This window comes from Panthera leo, chromosome A2, assembly GCF_018350215.1.
Source record: "Panthera leo isolate Ple1 chromosome A2, P.leo_Ple1_pat1.1, whole genome shotgun sequence".
Classification (NCBI taxonomy): domain Eukaryota; kingdom Metazoa; phylum Chordata; class Mammalia; order Carnivora; family Felidae; genus Panthera; species Panthera leo.
The window spans coordinates 160,634,553-160,651,765 of record NC_056680.1 but is presented as its reverse complement, the minus strand read 5'-3'; the positions used below and the strand labels follow the sequence as shown (position 1 = coordinate 160,651,765).

General features: G+C 53.0%; 1 long non-coding RNA gene and 2 other non-coding genes across 3 annotated transcripts; 1 reads left to right on the top strand and 2 right to left on the bottom strand.

The window, feature by feature from the left end:
• Positions 1–3,506: 3,506 nt before the first annotated feature.
• TRNAC-GCA lies at positions 3,507–3,578 on the bottom strand. The gene has a single exon. It is a non-coding gene; the product is annotated as a tRNA-Cys (tRNA).
• Positions 3,579–4,844: 1,266 nt separating this feature from the next.
• On the bottom strand, positions 4,845–4,916 carry TRNAC-GCA. The gene has a single exon. It is a non-coding gene; the product is annotated as a tRNA-Cys (tRNA).
• A 2,637-nt stretch (positions 4,917–7,553) lies between these two features.
• On the top strand, positions 7,554–12,296 carry LOC122212969. Its single transcript, XR_006199375.1, has 3 exons — positions 7,554–7,669; positions 8,319–8,676; positions 10,125–12,296. It is a non-coding gene; the product is annotated as an uncharacterized LOC122212969 (long non-coding RNA).
• Positions 12,297–17,213: the final 4,917 nt, after the last annotated feature.

Genomic DNA, 17,213 nt, shown 5'->3' with positions numbered 1-17,213 from the left:
GGACACCGGTGGGGAAATCTGAAGTGGGTGGTCCAAGCGGGTGCTCTTTGATCCTTGAAATCCAGGGTGGGAGCAATATTTTGTGTCTTAAAGTCTATTTTGTCTGCTTTCTTTTTGTTAATATTCTGCAGTCATATATTTTTCATCCTTTTAGGTTTTAATCTTTCTGTAACCTTAGGTTGTAGTTGGTATCTTTTGTAAATAGAATATAGTTCGTCGGTTGCTTTAACCCCAATATGATAATCTTTGTCTTTTAACCTGGGGCACTAAACTTATTTACTTTTAATGTAATTGCTGATGTATTTGTATTCAAATCTACCTCCTTATTTTATGCTTTCAATTTATAGTGTTTATGTTTTTCTCCCTTTCTTTCTTTGTTTGACTGAGATTTTTATAATGCTATTATTTCCCCCTGATAGTTTGAAAAATATAAATGATGTTTCTTCTCCATATGCATAGCTATTTCTCAAAGTATATGGCTAACCAATGGCTTTACCCTCTACACAAGTAATACAAGCATCTTACAATACTTTTAATTCCATTTACTTTCCTCCCAACCTATATGCAGCTTTTGCCTTTTTCATTATTCCATAAGTTGTGTCAACCTCATTATTGTTTTTTTTAATGCAGTCAACGCTCACTTAGATGTATTCAGATATTTACTGTTTCTCTGCCTCTGTCTTCCTTCCTACATCCGTTCTTCCGTCCAAATCATCTCCCTGCTGCTTAGAATATACCGCTTAGAATTTCCTTTAGCACATGCAGACTGTGGATGAGTTCTTTCCGTTTTTATTTGTCTGAAATTGTCTTTACTTTACCTTCGACTCATGAAGGATATTTTACCTGAGTACAGAATTTTATGTTAACAGTTATGGTATTTCAGTAGATGCAATTCCACTGCTTTCTGGTTTCCATTGTTGCTCTTGAAAACTCACTGTTGTGTCTCATTGGAACTCATTGAAAGTAATGGGTCTTCTTTTCATGATGTCTGTGAGTTTCTTGTCTCTGATTTTCTGCAATTTTACTACAGTAACTCCTAAGCTGCAAAACTGTCTTAGCCTCTGTCTCCTCAAATATTCCATCTACTTCATTTTCTCTTCCAGGAGTCCATTTCAATGTACATGAGACTTTCTCATTGTATCCTCTAAATTTGTTACTCTCTATTCTGTGTTTGCTATGCTTTTCTCTCTGCATGCTTTCTAATGGACAGTTTTTCATTCCAATGTTCTAATTCACGATTTTCTCTTTGGCTGAAACTATTCACTGACAGTAACATGGACGTATTAATTGAGGTTTTTGTTTTTAAGTTTATTTATTTATTTTGATAGAGACAACCAGTGGGGAAGGGGCAGAGAGAGAGGGGGGACAGAGGATCCAAAGCCAGCTCTGTGCTGACAGCAGAAAGCCCACTGAAGGGCTCAAATTCACAAACCATGAGATCATGACCTGAGCTGAAGTCTAACACTTAAGCGACTGGGCCACGTAGGCACCCCCATTGAGATTTTAATTTTAGTTATTGATTTGTAGATATAAAATTTCTATGTTCTCATTTCATATCCTCTTAGTTATTGCTTATGCTTTCCAGCTTCCTACTGAAATTTTCAAGTTTGTCTCTTACCTTCTTGAAAACAGTAAGCATTATCTTTGTATAGTGTGTTTCTGCATGTTCTAATACAAAAGTTCCTGTGTTTAGTTCTGCGGCCTGTTCTTTCTATTGATTTTTATTGGTGGTTTTTGCCTCCTTGTGTACATAGTTATTCTTGACTGCCTACTGAACAATGTATTCAAAAATGTATTTGTAGGACTAATTTGAAGCCAGGTGGAGATGATAATATCCTTCCTTTGTTTTTTGCAGGTATTTGAGGGGCTCTAGCAGTCAGGATACCTTAAGATAATTTCAAGGCTTGAGTTTTCTGGGCCATTCGAATGACACAAAGACCAGCTACAAATTCTTGCAGGAGCTATTTTCATTCAGTTTACCTTCTAGGTGGGCCCAGACTTCTAGCCCCTGGTCCTGAGAGACTTCCAGAAGTTCACTTAGGCTCTCCCCTGCCTCTTCTGGACTGAGGCCCAAAGCAGCTTCTCATGTAGAGCTTCTCTTCCTGTTTCCCATTTGTTCTTTAAATTTTTTTTTAACATTTATTTATTTTTGACAGACAGAGCGAGACAGAGCAGGAGTGGGGGAAGGGCAGAGAGAGAGGAGGGACACAGAATCCAAAGCAGGCTCCAGGCTCTGAGCTGTCAGCACAGAGCCCGACTCGGGGCTCGAACTCACAAACGGCAAGACCGTGACCCGAGACGAAGTCCCACGCTTAATCAACCGAGCCACCCAGCTGCCCCATGTTTTGCATTTGTTCTGAATCTCCACCCATCTAACTAGTTAGTTATCTAACTAGTTAGTTCCTATCTAACCAATGAGCTCTTTGAGGCTTTTTAAGTTTTTTAATTTATTTTGACAGAGAGAGAGAGAGAGCATGCACACATGTGTAGGGGAGGGGCAGGGGGGGAGAGAGAGAATCCCAAGCAGGCTCTGCACTGTCAGCACAGAGCCCGACGTGGGGCTCAGGCTCACAGACTGCACGATCATGACCTGAGCCGAAACCAAGAGTCAGACACTTAACCAGTTGAGCCACCCTGGCGTCCCAAAGCCCTTTGAGGCTTTTAATGAGCTGTTTGGCAATATTTCCCAGCTTCTTTATTTGTCCTCCTAGGAAAGATCATTTCAAATTACTTTTCTCTTTAAGGAACGTGGAGATTGCTCTGCAAGATTCTTTTTTTAATTAATGTTTTTATTTTTTTATTTTTGAGAGAGAGAGAGACAGAGTGTGAGCTGGGAGAGGGGCAGAGAGTGTGGGAGACACAGAATCCGAAGCAGACTCCAGGCTCCGAGCTAGCAGCCCAAAGCCCGACGCGGCGCTCGAACTCACGAACGGCGAGATCATGACCTGAGCCGAAGTCGGAGGCCTAACCGACAGAGCCACCAGGCGCCCCTCTGCAGGATTCTTCATACCCATCCTGCGTTTTAAGGAGGGAGCAGGGAGGATGCAGTGGGTCTAAGGCTGTGGTGGAGACAGCACCTCTGAGAAATCCCCAGGGAGAGAACAGAGGCTCTGCTTTTGATATGTTCTCTCATCCGCACAGTCCCTCCCGGGGAGTGGGAAGATGTATGTCCATACTGAACACGTGGAGGCAGTAAGAACAAAGAGATCGCCTTCTCTCTGGAGATAACAAGGTCGAGAAAAATGAGACATTAAGAGAAGGAAAGTGATGTCCCCCCGCAGGCCACGAAGGTCAAGAGTCCCCAGGTAGGTGGGAGCGGACGGGGCCAATTTCGTCAGCCTCTTCAGTCCAATGTGATCCCAGGAGCTATTGTCTGGATGATGCTCAGGGACGGGTTCTTGGGGCTGGTCTGGGTGCAGATCCTAAATTCTCATCCCAAGACAGAGCATTAACTTAATGGAGGCAGTAATTCCATATACCTGCTTCAGTAATTTAAAAGGGAGGAGAGGGGGCACCCGGATTTGAACCGGGGACCTCTTGATCTGCAGTCAAATGCTCTACCCCTGAGCTATGCCCCCACCTGCCTATGGCTTCCCATCATCGCCTTTTCACCCAGGCACCACACTCAGGATCTCTGCACGCCTGTGTGTTGCTCTCATCAGGATGAGTGTGGTTGTTTCTGGGAACCTCACACTCATCCCAGGGAGAGCCTCCTACCGACTCCAAGCCTCGGGGAAGGTGCTCACTGTGTCACTCATTCATTCATGGACAAAGAACTTTCTAGAGGACATGGACAAGGAGGAGCCCGCTACATGAAGAAGTAGAGGAGGCCAAGGAGGAATAAGGCCAAGGGAGGAGTACGAACAAAGATTTTTGTTTTGTTTTTTAATTTTTGTTTAGTGTTCATTCATTTTTTTTTGAGAGAGAGACAGAGCCTGAGCAGGGGAGGGGCGGAGAGAGGGAGACAGCAGAATCGGAAGCAGGCTCCAGGCTCCGAGCTGTAAGTAGGTATAGAGCCCGACGCGGGGCTCGAACTCACGAACCGTGAGATCATGACCCAAGGCAAAGTTGGACGCTTCACTGACTGAGACACACAGGTGCCCCAAGAACAAAGAATGTTTTTAATAATTTTTTGTTTTTAGAAAGTGGGGGAGGGGCAGAGAAAGAGAGAGAGACAGACAGACAGACAATCTTAGGCTCCATGCTGAGTGCAGAGCCTGATGCAGGGGTCCATCCCACAACCATGGGATCATGACCTGAGCCAAAATCAACAGTCCGACACTTAGGGCGCCTAGGTGGCTCAGTCGGTTAAGAATCAGACTCCTGATATCGCCTCAGGTCATGATCTCACAGTTCGTGGGTTCGAGCCCTGCATCGGGCTCTGTGCTGACAGCACGGAGCCTGCTTGGGATTCTCTCCCTCTCTCTCTCTCTCTCTGCCCTTCCCCCACTTGCTGTCTGTCTCTCCCTGTTTCCCTCTCTCTCAAAATAAACAAACATTAAAAAGAAAAAAGAGTGGGACACTCAACTGAGCCACCCAGCACCCCCAAAAATGTTTTTAAAGAATGGGTCAGGTGTATCTGCACATCAGGGAGGCTGGAGAACGAGGTCACAAGGAAGGTGTGCCAAGAAACGTTCTGGAAGTCTAGATTCCTGCTAATGCAGTGAGGGTGCTCCCGGACACTGTCTGTGGGGGACAGCCTGTGGCACAGCATGACCAGCCGTGCCCTCATGGAACCCTCACCGCCACCCTAGAGATGAGGACAGAACAGGACCCAGACACCCGGCTGCATGAGAACTGCTGGCCTCTTCTTGACGACTTCATGGCCAAAAGTGACCTCGGCAAGGGGGCACCCGGATTTGAACCGGGGACCTCTTGATCTGCAGTCAAATGCTCTGCCCCTGAGCTATACCCCCAGGCCTGCCTCTGAGCCTTAACTGCACCTCTTGGACTGTGCAGTTGACTTGTCCCTGGACCGTGACGGCCAAGTTCCTGGAGGCGGGCAGCCTGCCCGCTGACAGCCCGGCTCTCCCTCTCGTCGCTCACTCCTGCGTTCACATCTCCACACCTACTAACCAGCTCCCGCGTGCCAGGCTGGTCCTCCCTTCGCCTCCCCACTTCCTCTTCCTCCCTGAGCTGGGGCGCTGAGGCGAGGGGTCTCTGTCCGGGTAGAAGAGCAGCTCCGGGACAGGAAGCTGGTCCCGACGCCACCCCCCGAGACGCAGAGGACCCCTTTCTCCCTTTCCACCATACGCTCACCCGCTCAGCCCCCGAAATACCGTGCGGGAATCTGGGGCACAGCTCCGGCTTCCCGCTCGAGGAGGGGTGTCCGCCGGGATCGCTTGTGAGCCCCCAGGGCATGGAAAGCCACGGCTCCCAAGACCGGAGCGAAGGCAGGTCGCTCCGTGTGGGCAGCGAGAACGGGGAGGCGGCCAGGGGAGGGGAGGGACGGTCCCCTGATCTGAAAGGCTGGGCACTGGCGGGGGACCCAGCCAAAGAAGGCTCTTCCCACCCTGCCCCCGCCCACCCGAGTCCCTATCAACCCCTCCCCGTGCCTTTCCACCCCCGGAGAAGGAGTCTTCCATAGTCTATGCCGCTCGCAGGGCTTTGGGGAAGTAGCCCTTTGGGGCCGAAATACTGAGGCAGGCCCCAGAGCCCCCGGGCTGCGGTGCGAAGTGACCGAGCACCCGAAGTGAGTCCACACGTTTGGTGCTCTCCCCCTGAGGCCGCGGGGACACCCCAAAATTGACCGCAGACCCTTCCCATCGGGTCCACCGGCCCGTTGACCCCAGGGGGTGATATTTTTAGTTCCAACTGACTGTAGGGGAAGGAGGTGGCAACCTGAGGCGGACCAAGGGGGACCTGGCCCCTGGCTAGGCGTCCTGGGGCCTGCCCCCCCCTTCTACGGAACCTCCGTGACCCCAGGCGAGCCCAGCCGGATGGGCCAGTTCCCCGGCCAGAAGGCCGGCAGTGAGGCTGCTGGCTGGCTCCCACTCCGCGTGGGTCTTCCGCCCCCCGGACTCCCTTCCCACCCCGGTGACATCGGGTGTCACGCCAGCGCCCTCTGGGAAGAAGGCTTGTTCGGACAGTTGCCCCAGAAGTGGCTCCAAGGGCCGAAAGAGCCAACGGTGTGCCCCTGGGGTTGGCAGGACAGGGAGGCGGAAGGAGCTGGCGTGGGTGCAGGGGAGAGAGGCCTCTGGTTAGGCCTGGCCCCTCGGGAGGTGGCCAGAAAGACAGACGCTATGAGGACAGTCGCGGCGGAGGCGCTGGGGAGAGGGAAGGGGCGGTTGACACTGTTTGAGTTAACTGTGCTCACTGAGAACGAAACCCCATGTAAACATGGCCAAAATGTCCAATTACTCAGGAGAGCAGGGCAGGTGGGTTCTAAGCAGTGCAGGGCCGTGCCGTTTCCAACCCGGTGACGCGAATTCTAACAGAACGGGGTCATGGCAGCCACGGGGAGAGAGGACAGGACGGGGAGGCTCCCCGACCAGTTTGTGACACAAAACGTTCAAAAGGTGGTGCTCCTGCTGCATCGTGTTGAGGAAGAAACGGGCACTTTTTACACCGTCATACCGTAAGACAGAAATATTCGGGTTCTTACGTGGAAAATTTCATAAAGCGTTTCCTGATATGTGGTATTTTCAACCATTAAAGAAAACTGGCTTCTCTCTGAGATTGAGAGCCGGGGGTGTGGCTTTGAATTAGGCAAAACCTTTCTTTCTTTCTCTTTCTTTCTTTCTTTCTCTTTCTTTCTTTCTTTCTCTCTCTCTTTCTTTCTCTTTCTTTCTTTTTCTTTCCTTCTTTCTTTCTTTCTTTCTTTCTTTCTTTCTTTCTTTTTCTTTCCTTCCTTCCTTCTTTCTTTCTTTCTCCTTTCTTTCTTTCTTTCTTTCTTTCCTTCTCTTTCTTTCTTTCTTTCTTTTCTTTTCTTTCTTTTTCTTTTAAAGATTTTATTTTTAAGGAATCTCTCCACCCAATACGGGGCTCGAACTCACAGCCCCGAGATCAAGAGTCGCACCCTCCACCGACTGAGCAAGTCAGGTGCCCCAAGTTAGGCAAAATTTTCTTAGACACGACACCAAAAGCTCACTTGATAAACTGGAATTCATCAAAATTAAGCACTTTCGGTCTTTGAAAGACACTGTTAAGAGAGTGAAACGACAAGTCACAGACCGGGAGGAAGTGTCTGCAAGCCGCGTATCTGACACAGAACTTGCGCCATTAAATACAGAGAACTTTCAAAACGGAGTCAGAAGAAAACAACCCAAATGAAAAAAAAAAAAAAAAAAAACGGACAGAAGACCTGCACAGACACCTCACCAGAGAAGACGTATGATGGCAGCGAGCACAGAAGGGTATCTTCCACATCATTGGTAATGAGGGAAATAAAAATTAAAACCACAATGAGATCGGGACGCGTGGGCGGCTGGGTCGGGGAAGCGGCCAACTCTCGATTTCGGCGCCGGTTATGACCTCACGGTTGGGAGACGGAGCCTCAAGTGAGGCTCTGCGCGGGGCGTGGGATTCTCTCTCTCCCTCCCCCTGCGCCCCCGCCCCCACGCCAGCTCGTGCTAAGAAACGACACCGACGACAACACAAGCCACGATGAGATACGACTGCGTCACATGAGAACGCACATCAGGAAGACTGAAGACTGGCCATACCGAGTGTGGGTAGAGCCTGGGCCAGCCACCAACAGCAGTGGCTCAGTCGGTTGAGCGTCCGACTCTTGATTGGGCTTGGGTCACCATCCCAGGGTGGCGCGCTCGAGCCCCGCCGCAGGCTCTGTGGCGAGCGTGGGGTCTGGGTGGGATCCTGCCTGCGCGGCCTCCAGGATGCTTCCTCGCCGGCCCGATGGCCCGGGCCTCGGCTCCTCTGCTCTCTGCTTGTGCATCCGTGGTGATGAGCCTCCCCCATCCCTGGTCCCGCAGTGCCTTGACCTCGGCTCCCCCGCGGCCGGAGGACACACAGCTGGGACCCACACGCAGAAGCTGGAACTCTGGAGGCCCCGTCCTCACTCACCGCCATCTCTAACCCTCCCCTGCACGGCGTCCGCCCTCCTCCCTGCGCCCTTCTCCTTCCCTCTCCCCCCACTGTTCAGCTCTTCTCACCTCCCTCCGGCCTCCTACCCAACACAGAGGCCATGCTTCGCCACCGGTCGGCTTCCCTGGTCTGCTGGGGTCCCAGGGAGGGTGGGACCGTGGGGACCAAGGCCGCTGTGAGCACCAGGTTCTGGGGGAGCCTGTACCAGCCGTGCTTTTTATTCTCCGTACAGGCCGATCTCACTGTCTTGCGCTCTGCTTTCTTGTGCTTCACAGATCCTGTCTTTTACAAATGGAAGGTTCAGGACCTCCGCGGAGGACGTCACTGCGGACGCGGTGGAAACGGCAAGAGAACTGGGATCAGAAGTGGAGCCTGAAGAGGGGACGGGGTCGCCGCCATCTCAGGATGAAACCTGGACGGACGAGGAGGAGCAAAGAGAGCGGCTTCCTGAGGTGGCATCTCCTCCCGGTGGAGATGTGGCACGTGGCCACCTAAAGACCCTGTTTCCGGGCCTCCCCTGCAAGCAGAAGCGGTGTGTGGCTGGTCATCAGTGCGATGTGACAGGCTCTGCGTCCACAGCTACGTGACACGGGGCAATGCACTGCCCTGCGCCTTGGTCTCTTTATCTATAATGTGAGTAAACAAAAGGTTGTAATGAGGCTTCACCTGGTCGGTACCGATAAAATACATTGTAAGTACTAAATATGTGCTTATTAAATAAGAAGTAAATAGGGGCACCTGGCTGGCTCAGTCGGTTGAGCATCCGACTTCGGCTCAGGTCATGATCTCATGGTTCATGGGTTCGAGCCCCGTGTCTGGCTCTGTGCTGACAGCTCGGAGCCTGGAGCCCGCTTCGGATTCTGTCTTCCTCTCTCTCTGCCCCTCCCTGCTCACACTCTATCTCTCTCTCTCTCTCTCAAAAATAAATAAACATTAAAAAAATTGGGGGGGAATGCAAGCTAGTGCAGCTACTCTGGAAAACAGTTTGGAGGTTCCTCAAAAAAACTAAAAATAGAACTACCCTGGGGCGCCTGGCTGGCTCAGTCAGTTGAGCATCCAACTTTGGCTCAGGTCATGATCTCACGGTTCGTGAGTTCAAGCCCTGCGTTGGGCTCTGTGGTGACAGCTCAGAGACTGGAGCCTGCTTCCGATTCTGTGTCTCCCTCTCTCTCTGTCCCTCTCCCCCTCACGCTCTCTTTCTCTCAAAAATAAATAAACGTTAAAAAAAATTAAAAAAAAAAAAAAGAACTACCCTACAACCCAACTACCCTACGACCCAGCAATTGCACTACCAGGCATTTATCCACGGGATACAGGTGTGCTGTTTCGAAGGGACACATGCACCCCCATGTTTCTAGCAGCACTATCGACAAGAGCCAAAGTATGGAAAGAGACCAAATGTCCACTGATGGATGGATGGATAAAGGAGGTGTGGTCTATACATACGATGGAGTATTATTCGGCAATCAAAAAGAATGAAATCTGGGGCACCTGGGTGGCTTGGTCGGTTAAGCGCCTGACTTCAGCTCAGGTCATGATCTCATGGTCCGTGAGTTCGAGCCCCACGTCGGGCTCTGTGCTGACAGCTCAGAGCCTGGAGCCTGTTTCAGATTCTGTGTCTCCCTCTCTCTCTGCCCCTCCCCTGTTCATGCTCTGTCTCTCTCTGTCTCAAAAATAAATAAATGTTAAAAAAAAAAAAAAAAATTAAAAAAAAAAAAAAAAAAAAAAAGAATGAAATCTTGCCATTTGCAACTACGTGGATGGCACTGGAGGGTCTTACGCTAAGTGAAATTAGTCAGAGAAAGACAAAAATCATACGACTTCAGGCATATGCGGACAAAACAGACGAACGTAAGGGAAGGGAAACAAAAATAATAGAAAAACAGGGAGGGGGACAAAACAGAAGAGACTCTTAAATATGGAGAACAAGCAGGGTTAGTGGAGGGGTTGTAGGAGGGGGGATGGGCTAAACGGGGAAGGGGCTTTAAGGAATCTAGTCCTGAAATCATTGTTTCACTGTATGCTAACTTGGATGTAAATTTTTTTAAAAAGTAAAACTAAAAGAAATTTTTTTTTTCAAGCAATAAATCAACGTTGACCTTAAAGGGCAAGAACACCGCCCGCCTTCTTGCTTCCTTCTTACTGGCTACAGACACGGGAGTGAGCCGTCTTGAACCACGGCAACAAGCCACATCTGAGGAAGGATAGAGCAACGAACTGGAAGCAGCCTGGGCCTGTGACACCAAGAGCCTGTCCGGGGACAGCACCAGTCACCACTATCTTGTCTAAGTTGCTGTTTCATTACTTTGTTTTGTTTATTCAGCCCGTCACACAGCCTGCATGCCACAGTGGTGGGGAGCAAATGTCCTCGGAGGGCTAAGTGACCTCACCAAGGGCACCAGTCTCTAAGATCTCTAAGACCCAAGGTGGGCACAGGGAGTCATTCCTGCCCCTCCTTCCTGCCTCAGGCATCAGGGTAGGCTCACTTTTTGTTACATAAATGAGCGAATGGAGAACATTCCAGGCCACCGGTATCTAATGGCTATCCACACCATGCAAGGCTGAGCCAGATTCTGTCCCTAGGACTACGAGGGCTCAGTGTGTCCCCTTCTGCGGTGCCACAGTCATGCTGGGGAGACGGCCAGCAGGGCCACCAGGCTGGCTACACGACGGACCGGACCCCGGACACCAAGTTCCCACCGTGCGGCCAGCCCAGGCTCCCAGAGAGTGACGCGGGTCAAAACGCGCCCCACCTTTTCCTGAAGGTTCTTAGGACATTTTGTTAAGTGAGAAGCTGCAGGTCGGTACCCACGGCACGGCCTCCCTGTCGTTTCAACTCTGCGTCTATCCCCAGTTCCCACGTGTATGAAACTGCGTGAGAGAGGAGCCTGAAATGCCACACAGCAGAGTGACAGTGTGGGGGCCCTTGGGAGGGGTGCGGTGGGGAGGGCGGCCACCACAGAGAGCCCGTCAGCTTCACCCGCACCCTTTGCATTTCTCCGTGAGAATGTTCTCTTGTGAGAAAACATCTGCGGAGTCAAAATGCAAACGCGTGCAAAGGGTAGAGGCTGGTAGTCTCTGTTCGAGATGGCCGACCCTGGTTCTCAAATGTGGACCTGCCCGGGGTTCCCTGAGGAACCTGTGGGAACCCCGACCCCACCCAGACGTACTGAACGAGAACCACATCTGCACTTTTCCTAGGACTCCAGAGGAAGAACCTGCCTGTGGAAGCGTCCAGTAAATAAAGAGGTCTCCGGCGCCCCCGTGTTCACAGCAGAGGGTACAAAAACAGCCCCAGAGGGCAAAGCCTGTCCTGGGGGCCAGGGAGGAAACAGAGCTCTCTCCTGTGGAGTCTGGAAAAGCTTACAGAGAGGGTGGAATGCAAGAAAGTAACTGTCAAAACGGCAGGGAGTTCTCAGGCCGCAGGACAGACCCAAGTGCCCCCGAGGACCTCATTCTCCCACCTCCCCAGTGCTCACTTGAGCCCAACTCAGGAGCAAACCCCAGCACCCTGGCAGAGCTGGGGCCGGGGCCTCTGGCACAGGGGTACCTCCCTGCGAGCCGCCGCCGCCTGGAACCGTGGCTGCCGAGGCCTAGAAACAGCCTAGTCTTCCCTCAACGGCACAGAGGCCCAGCCTGGCGGCCGCGGGAGCCCCACACCACCTCCCCAGGCTCCTGGGGTGGGAGCGCTCACAGAGGCCAACGGAGAGCACGGCCTACCCGCTCTCCCACTCGCTGCTTCGTCCCGCTGCAGAGGGCCCGGGTGCTAGGCTCCCCTTTCTCATCTTACAGGAGACTCAGCATCCTGCTCAGTCTCCGCCTTCTTCCAGCTCTGAGGTCAATGTGACTTCATTCGCCTCCTCAAAGAACCTGCTTCCAAAGTCAGCCTTTCTCCCCAGTAAAATATCTGAGTCTAGAAAGCAGGGAACAGGTGTCTTGGCATGCATGACCTTGGGGTTCGGAGAGAAGGGGCCTCCAGGGTACTGTGCCCTGCTTCAACCAGAGCGGTCCCGCCTTGCCCTGGGTTATATGCTCCCAGCTGTCATTCAAATCAAGGGTTCCTCACCCCACCCCTCCCAAAAAAGGCTTTCAAAACTGCATATTGATCAGATGAACTGTGGTCATCTGAGAGAGAAAGAAAACCGAGCTACTATTGGCTCATCATTCGTTTAACTGCCCAAAGGGCCGTGCAGGGTCCCGGGGAGGGGGCCAGGACACCCGGATGTGGCCCCACCAGTCGGCAGCTCACTGCACCCTCCCCGTCTCTGTTTCTCCACACGGGGGGTGGGGGGGGGGGTGGAGAGGGGACTCCCGATACCAGAATGCCCGTACTGGTGAGGGTGGGGGCTGGGCCTGCACTCGTCTTGAGGGGACAGGCTGTGGGGGCTCTCACGCTGCTCTGCCTCCCCCTCCCCTGGGGTCCAGAGGCTTGGTGGTGGCACAGTCTAGGAGGGAGGAAAGGGGGCCTAGGCCGCATGAAGGCGGTGATGGGGCTCGCCTCCGCAGGCCCTGCAGGGAAAGGGTGCCCGCTGGAGGTTCGGAGTAGGGTCCACCCCCGTCAAGATGTGTGGAGGACAGCACTGAGCTTGGGGCGTAGCAGAGCGCCCGTGCTCCCCAGGCAGGCAGTGCTCCTGACCAGGCCAGGAAGAAGGCTCTGGTCCTGCTGCCCCCACAGGGGACAAAGTGGAATCCAAGAAAGGCAGGGAGAACCCAAAGTCACTTGGTCCAGCCACCCAACTTGCCAGATGGGGAGACAGAGGCCCGGGACGGGGAGCGAGTCCCACGTGGAGGTCAGCTCTCGGTGCGTGTACCCTGTGGCACAGGCCTACTGAGGCCCTCCCTTCCAGGCGCTCCCCTCAGCCGGAGGCCTTGCAGCACCCCGGGTCCACCTTCTGGAAGAGGAAAACCTGTGGCCAGGCAAAGGGAAGGAAGGCTCTGGGCCCCAGCCTCCCAAGGAGGAGAGAGGACAGAAAGCTAACTGCTGAGCCGCTCAAAGCAGTGGGAGGATTCAGGTGTGCAAGCTGAGACGGGAGGGGAGTGTGGAAGAGACAAAACCGGCCCAGCCGTGTCTCACACCGACACGCGAGCGCCCGCGCACTGGCTCTTCGCCCACAGCCCGAAGAACTTCATGTTCCAGGACTGAACCTCATTTTCTGGACTTGGGGCACCCCTGGAGAGCAGGCCCACAATAAACCCTTCGTGCAGCAGCTTCCTGGGAACTCACAGTGTGCCGCGAGTCCTAGAGGTGCAAGTACAAATCGGGGGCGGCCTCCGCCCACCAGAAACGAACAGGCTGGCAAGTAAATGCGTGGGTACGAGCTGCCCCTGGGGCCACGGGAAGGGCGGTGTGGCCAAGAGCAGTTGCCAACTCACATTTAGTCTCCGTGAGACCCTGGGCAAGTCTTTGAACCTCCCTGCATCGCACTGCATTCTATTAAACCGAAAAAAATGGGAATTAAGAATACCTTCTTCCTGCTTGAAGACAGCTGATCAGACGATCTCAAAGTGCTCTGGGTTCTCAAATCCAAGGGGCCCATTGGATTCAATAAAGGAATAAAGCCAAGGACTTGGGGCTTGGAAGCGCCCAGGCGCCAGCCTCTTCCCCAGGGAGACCAATGTCTCCTGGCTCCTTTTCGTGCGCTCGCGGGGCCCCTTCTGCTGTCTTCCAGGCTGCCTCACTCCTACCCTGAGAGACACGCGGCCACATCTTCAGTAGTCAGGGACACCTGAAGTACAGGTCGCCCACGCCAACATGGGTTAGTGCCATTTTGGAGAACGGTTCAAACCAGCTCCAGGCTCCTCTCCCTACCCCCAGGCCAGAGGGCATCGCTGGCCAAACCACTGGGCAAATACCGTCTCATCTCCATCGCATCTGCTTCAGGTAAGAGCAGGGCCCAGCGGCTGAAAGGATCCGGGACCCGGGCTCCTGGGTGCTCGTCCCCTCTCCTAGGGCCACACGGATCTTCTGTGATTCCCCTACCCGAGCCAGCCCTCACCCTCAGAGACCCTTCTGGAGCAGCAAGCACAACCATAACCCTCCCAACAAACCCTGCACCGTCTGCCACGGCAGAGACGTCTCAGGTGTGTCACTTAACTTCTGAGGTTTTTCAAGCCCTTTCAAGTCAATTCGTGGCTGGCATTAAGAGCCAGGAGGTCAAGCATTGGCAGACATGGGGTTCCCCCCACTACGAGTCTGAGGACCCTGCTGAAGGCAAGCAAGCCCTCTCCACCGGCACCAAGCTCCTTGTCACCCAGGGGGGCAGCCTCGGCACCCAGAAGTTCCCGTTTCTCAGCAGGTTCCCCATGTTCTCCAGCCGCCTCTGCAGCAGCCCGTACTCCTGGTCCCCAGCACGGCCCACTTGCCCTCCAGCTGGTTCCCGAACTCCGCGGCCGTCTTCTCGCAGTCCGCCAGCTTCTTCTCCGCCGTCTCTGTCCGCCTCTCCAAGCTTTGAAGCTGGCAGCCGTGGGACTCCATCCTCTCCACAATCTGAACGGCAGTCAAGGTGGCCAGAAGGAAGATCTCTGCAGACTGGATCTGGGCCTCTGGTTGGAGGCCAGTCCCCATACGCCATTCCGGCAACTAGACACAAGGAGGTGGGTCAGCCACCACGAGAGAGGTACCAGAGCCATTCCCAGCTACAGGAATGCCAGGGTCCTTTGGAATGGGGTTAACTTGTTCTGGGCGCCAGAAGACCTCACCGGTCAGACCCCCAAACAGACCCGAGCTGGCCGACTTTCCGAGACAGCAGACACCAGACACTACAGAGCCTTCATGGGAAGAATCTTGAACCAAGACCCAGGGGCAATGGAAAATGAAATAACAAAGCACTACCATCATAAATGGACAAGAGTGTAATGGATTCGAATCACGGCTCTGCCACATTAACAGTGACATTAGCTTAGGTAATTACTTAACCAAACTTTTTTTCTTCATCTGGGAACACAGCCCAGCAGAAGCCAGGAAGTGAGTGAGACAGTCAGATCCAGAAAACTTCCCAGGGGACCAATGCACACTCAGAATGCTATTTCAGCCATCGAGTGTTCTAGAGCACACCACCCCATACTCAGAGGTAAGACTCTGTTGTTCTGGCTTTGGCATCTTTAAGGCCCTCCCACTCTGACATTCAGTGGCTTGTGACTTACTGACCTGTCTGGGACATCAGGTCCCTGTGACCCAGGTGCCTTGTTGACCAGCCCCAGAGCACCCTCCGCACTAGGAGACCAGGTCCTGGCTGCCAGGAAATAGAGCTAGAAAATGTTGAAAGCCAGCCCTTAAGAGTAGTTAGAACAAAGACATATTTCAAAAACATATCCTGCATGGGCATGGTTTATCATGTATTACTAGAAGTAATAAAATAAGAAATTCAGGAATGGCTCAGTAGAGATGGCCAAGGTATAACAGAAACATTCTTGGGGCTCCTGGTGGCTCAGTCGGTTAAGCATCCGACATCGGTTCAGGTCATGATCTCACGGTTCGTGGGTTGGAGCCCCACGTCCAGCTGTGGGCTGACCGCTCAGAGCCTGGAGCCCGCTTCAGATTCTGTGTCTCCCTCTCTCTCTCTGCCCCTTCCCGACTCATGCTCTGTCTCCCTCTCTCTCTCTTTCAAAAATGAATAAACATCTAAAAAATTAAAAAAAAAATTTTTTTTAATGGAACTCTACAAACTTGACTCAGTACCTCTCCTGCCATTTGAATCCTACAAGTTTTGGGGTAGTTGTGAGGATTAAGTGCACTAAAGGTGTAGAAAATCATTCAGCGCGCGTTACTTGCCTTGGCCCGTGTTCTATTACTGAAATAGACATAAAAGGCTGTGGGCCAACAATCAGAATGTGTTAGGAACCAAAGACTGATTAGTCCAATTCTATGTGACTGAGGTTCCCCCACGACCTCCTCCAAAAAGCACTTAGCAAAATGTGCAACACGTACTAGGTACTGGTCATCAGACATCAGTACTTCCTTCTCTCTTTAGAGCGTAATTGTTCTGTCTCTGAGTCTGGCCTCTGATCAATACAAGATGTAGCCTGGTGGAGGAAGATCCGGCCTTCGCAGACTAAGGATGCACATTTTATATTCCTGTAATGCCCTGTCACAAACGTGACACCCAGGAATGTATCTAAAATCATTTCCAAGCTATTTCTACCAGGGGAGGACACCCTACCGTCAGAGACAGAGAAAAATCTCATCTTGACACCTCTTGTCACACAGACCAGGGACAGACTAAGACGAATCTGAGCCGAAACACACGGAACCAAAATTCCTCTATAATGCAGACCCCCTCCCAGTAGCAGTAGGAAGGACTTCTCGCAGCATTTTGGAAAAGAGGGAGGAGGCACTCAAATGCATCCTCACTGAAGTCAGAGTTCAGGCCTAGCGTTTTATGGGATCCCGAGAGTCAGGTGCAAGACTGTGTCACAGGAAAAAAGCGAGGGCCTAGACTGGCGTGAAAATAACCTCCCAACAGCAACTGGTCTCAGCATGGAAAAGGGGGTGACGATGGGGTGATGGTCCCTCTAAGGTGTCAGTGTTGGGGACGGGGTGGGTGGGCTGAAGGACAGGTCCAAAAGGAAAGCCCTGGAGGGTGTCTCCTGTGAGGACGTTCACGGTCCAACCGCCCAACACCCTGACCCACAGAGCTGGTCCACCAAACACCAGGGCTGGCTGGAACCTCGGAAATCTTGTGGCTACGTCCGTAGACTAGTAAACTGGGGCCAAGAAAGGAGAGGGTACTTCATCCTCAACTTCAGACACCTCCCCTTGGCCGCTGCGGCCTCAAGCGTCCCGGTCGTCATCCCTCCCCTCAGGCTGAGTCTCCCCAATTCCAGGACATCCTCCGAGAGGACCGTCCTTACCGGCCCCGGCACCCCTGCCACGGGCACCGGCACCCCTGCCACGGGCACGCGCGGAGACCTTGCGGCCCAGGGCGGCGGCGTCGCGGCGGCCCTGGCAGGCGGCGCCACTAGCCCCGTACGGGACCCGCCCCGCGGCCCAGAGCCCGCTCTTCATTGGCCAGCCCAGGAAGCTCCGCCCCCGGCCCGCGCGGGCGGCTAGTCCCCGCGGGCTGGGAGCCGGTCCCCCACTGGCTGGCCCAGGAGGCCCCGCCCCCCGCGGCGGAAGCCCCGTCTACGCGGGTACCGGGGTCTCGTGCGCGAATGCAGGCCCAGGCTCGGCC